Here is a 4,894-nt window from a genome sequence, read left to right on the forward strand (position 1 = left end):
GGGGAATGGCAATTTCGGGTGCGGGGATTGGACACAGTTTTCGCAGGGAGTTCTTTGGGGCGAGGTAGGAAACAATATTGATGCCTTTGATAGAGATGGATGGATGAGAATGAATGGTGAGGAGTTAAGGAGAGCAAGCAATAACCTTGAATTCCCCTTAAACAGTTGAAAACATTGATATTAAGCAAACTTAAAAGCAGAGCATGACAGTCATGAATTCTACTTTAACACTTCATTTGCCTAATTTGCAGAAGGAAAAGTAAGGAAATGATTCACATAACACACTTACAAGTACAAAGAGAAACACACCATCAATACATGTGACCACAAGAATCCCAAAAAGGACTGCAAAACCCTGGTCTTCCTTTGCCAAAAATTGCAGAGATACAGTGAATAATACAATAAGAGCTTCTCCCTCAAGAGTCCAACCCTCCAACCATGAAAATGATTGAGAAAATACATAATATAGACCATGCCAACCCATTCCCTAGCCTCTAGGGGTCGAGCTCACTATCCTAGGAGCTGTTTCAACCAATTCTAAACTAAGCACTGAAAACTAGGCAGTCAAAACAACTTGCCTCTATAAGCTAGGAAACCAGTTCATTCATTTAATTTTCACCTATCTCATGAATGAATCTTCTAGAAGAGATACATAAGTGTAAAAGTGTCATAAAATTACATCATTTACAACAAGGAGGATAAAAATCAACTCCAAAAAGTCAAACATAGTCAAAACTGCGTTTTGCTGAGCTGTAGGCTGAAATCCTGAGCAATTTGCCTGATGGGTCGCGCGCCATTCCTGAACGGGTCGCGCGCCTTTGAGAGCACTTTTGGGGCACTTCCAGGTGTCCAAATGGGGCAAGAGTAGGCTTGTTGGAAAGGTCTGGATGTCTACTTTCCAACCCAAGTGGAATTTCTGAATTTGGTGGTCATTTACCCCTCCAAAATTGCAATCTCCCAAGACTGCTTTCTGTGTGTCAAAAATGTGGCAGAAAGTCATTTTTTGCTTGTTTTTTGACTTTCTGGAGGCCCAAAACTTCATAAAATCTCTTGGCAATGGGTGAGCATGTGTAACTTTTCATGAAAAATCCAGAAATGCTGAGTTTTCCCGGAACAGAGTAGCCAAATGAAAGGGTCGCGCGGGGGGTGAGACCCGTTGAGGGGACAAAACCTGTTTTTTGCCTGAAAAAACCAAAATGACCCAAAATGCTCAAAATTTCTTGGAATTTGTGCTGGGGCTGAGCTATTTAGTGCCATGCTCCTTCAAGGAAGCCTCGGCCAAGATGTGGAGGGGGTCGGGCCTTTTTCTTCGTTTTTGTGCTTTGGCCAACCGCCTTTGGAGCACTTTCATCTTCGCCTTGCACACGTGCATTCGGGCCCAATAGTGGTTTTTCATGTTCCGAAGCAGGCTCAACTTCTGGTGTTGACTCACGGTCATCACTTTGCTCATAGTCGGTTTCGGTTTCTGACATGGTTTCAGGGGCAAAGTGGCTGAAATGTACTGCTGCTTCTGCTTTGAAATCTGCTATTTTAACTGTTTTGAAATGTTGTTTCAAGGGGACAAGTAGCACAAGGGAAATGTTAGGGAAGGGAGACTTGGAAGGAAAATTGGGAAAAATATATGAAACAGGGGTTAAAAAGAGGAATCATGACATCAACATCATCATACAATTTCATTTGCAAGGATGTTATGGAAGGTAGGGTTTAGGGTTTGATTTTTGATTTCTTAATATTTTTGGTAGGGAAATTAAATAACAGTGATAAGGGAGTAAGAAATGGGAGGTGGGAAAATGTAGGAACAATAGGAATGAAAAGGAATACCTTAAAACAGCAAAACAAACCCTAGCAACTTTGATATTTTGAAGCAAAAGCACATGGAGTCTTTACTTGCAAATGAAGGCTTTTAAAATATTATCATGATCTTCTCAAGCTTTAGCAAACCATAATTTATATGATTGAAGGCCTACCGGACAAGCTTGAACAATTTGTGGTCGCTTGGCAGCTTGCTGGTAATTTTCTGTGGAGGAAACCCTGATGGGTCGCGCGCACTGCCCAACGGGTCGCGCGCCCTCAACGGGTCGCGCCTGTGTAATTTCTGAACTAGAATGGGCAGCCTGACGGGTCGCGCGCCTGGTTCAACGGGTCGCGCGCCTTCCCAACTCACACAATTCGCTCAAACTCTCTTGGAAACAATTGCTCTATCTCTTGAATGCGCAATGAGGCTTGATGGAGGGAGATTAGGGCTTTTATAGCCTTGTTTGAATTAATTTCATGTCATAACCCACTTTATAATGTTTTTCCATGACACTTTATAAAATTGACTTTTTTGGTTTCCTTTTGTCCTGAAATTGATTGATTTGATGCTTTTCTTTGATAATTTTTGCAGGGATAGCATCTGAGGGATCTTGACAAGGGAGCCAGGGTTACATGCTGTCCTTTGAATCATTTTGAATTTTTACAAGTTTTACAAAATTTTGAGAAATGACCTTGGCTTTAAAAACAGGGTTTTTAAATCCAAGGTGAAAATTAACTGTACAAGATGAAATTTTTCGAAGAAACACTTTGAAAATCATCCCTCTGGCTCGCTGGGCACTTATTGACCTTCAGAGACATGACCTTGGAGATAAATTTGACCTAAACCCTAGACCTAGAAATTTTGACCTCAAGACAAGACAAATAACCTTGAAAAAGCTTAATGACTAAAACAACTTGATCCAGCAGTGCCAAGAGGGGAATAAAGACACCAGCTCCTCCATCAGGGTTATGGCATGCCTAATGGAATGCAAGACACTGATGAGACACCTACTTATGCAAATTCAAAGAGCTTTGATCGCTGATGGAGGGCTACTAGACCGACTCTAACACATGCCAAACCCTCCCTGGCAAGTGGTTGTGGCATCGGTGATGCCTCCCCTCCCAAGGAACCGAATCCATTGAGAAGCAGACACTAAAACATATCTAAGGCTACTCACAAAGCCAAGATTGAGGTGGCATCTGCTAAACAATTTTCTATTGATCGGATTCTTAGAGTAAAAGGCAACCCGGATCTAGTTCCCAAATGAAGTCGTTATCCTTCAACTATAGGGCTTGGCCAACCCTGACAAAAAAATTGGCTCTTAGGAGGTTGTTTGAGATTGAAAATTTGGATGTAATTTTCCTACAGGAGGCCCTTGGTGATGATCAAATTATTATTAACATTTTAAAATCCCATCTTCGCGGGTGGACCTTTCATGCTCTAGACGCATGAGGGAGGTCTGGTGGATGTGCCACAGGTATCAATAATAGAACTATGAAGATAGACAATGTATGGGGTAGGGAAGGGGTTTTAGTAGTAGATTTTCTCTTAGAAGAATTAGGAATTCCCTTGAGATTGATTAATATATATGGCCCCTATCATAATATAGAAGTATTTTGGGAGGACTTAATGAGGGCACCATTCATGGCAAAAGATAATATTATTATAGGTGGATATTTAAACTTCTCATTAGGGCATGCAGAGTCATGGGGAAACCATGCTCAGATTGACTCCCTCACTGATTTTTTTGAGAAACTCTTGGATCAATACAGTTTTCTCAACATTGATATGGCTTAGATCCAACCTACCTGGCGAAATCGGAGGATAGGTGATGTTATGCTCGCAAGAAGGTTGGATTGTTTTCTCATTAAGGCACCATTAGTGGATAGTTTTAATGCAATTAGGCAATGGGTTGGTTCCGGAGGCATTTCAAATCACTCACCAATTTTCCTGCAAATTGTGGGAACCTCTCCCAAGCCAAAGTCACCATTCAAATGCAATTCTTCCTAATTAAGAGAGGAGGAATTCCACCAAATAGTAAAAGATATGTGGATTAATTGCAGCTAGGAAAATGATAGATCTCTTGCGAAAGTCATAGTTGGTAATATGACTAGACTCAAGCATAGAATGATCGAATAGGCCAAGGAGAAGAAGAAAAGGGATGAGGCAAATCTTCAACAAATTGAAGTTGAACTTGCCAAACTAGTGGACTCTAGAAATAATTGATTTTTATCCATGGAAACAAACTACATCTATCAAGACTAGAAGGAGAAAAACTTAGAATCTTAAGACATAAGGAAGAAGACTGGAGACTTAAGAGTAGAGCCATATGGCTCCAAGCTGGTGACGACAACACAAAATTCTTCCAACAATGTGCCAGAGGTAGGAAGATCACTAATACCATTTGGTCACTAAAAGATGACGAGGGCAGAGAGGCTCATTATTTCAACCAATTGGCTCACATGTGTATCAGACACTTCAGTCATCTCTTTAGAGATCCTCATGAAGCAACAATAGAAGAGATATTCAGGGTGGTTAGACAATTTCCTCGGTTTGTGGACGAAGATGAGATTGAAAATCTGAATAAACCTGTCACCTTGGGGGAGATAGAAGCAATATTGAAATGGTTTAAGAAGGATAAGAGTCCGGGTCCTAACAGATGGCCTGTTGAATTCTACCTGACTTTCTTTGAATTAATTGGACATGATATCCTATTGGCTATTGAAGATTGTAGACTGAATGGCATAATGTACGAAGCTTTCAATGCCACCTTCATTGCTCTAATCCCCAAATCTGATATGCCCCTCTCATTTGATGATTTCAGGCCCATCTCCTTATGCAATTGTATCTACAAGATTATCTCCAAAATCATTGCCAATCGCATTAAACCCATCTTATCCCAACACATCTCAAAGGAGAAATTTGCTTTCCTGAATCATCGACAGATTCATGAAGCCATTGGTACAGCCCAGGAGGGACTACACTCCATAAAAATTAGGAATCTGAAAAGTATCATTCTCAAGATCGATCTCTCCAAAGCTTTCGATAGAGCCAACTGGATTTATCTTCGCCTCATTCTAACACAGATTGGTTTCCCTC

The sequence above is a fragment of the Pinus tabuliformis genome, chromosome 9 (assembly GCF_031772625.1).
Source record: "Pinus tabuliformis cultivar Carrire ecotype Pingquan chromosome 9, CPIR1, whole genome shotgun sequence".
In the NCBI taxonomy this organism is placed as follows: Eukaryota; Viridiplantae; Streptophyta; class Pinopsida; order Pinales; family Pinaceae; genus Pinus; species Pinus tabuliformis.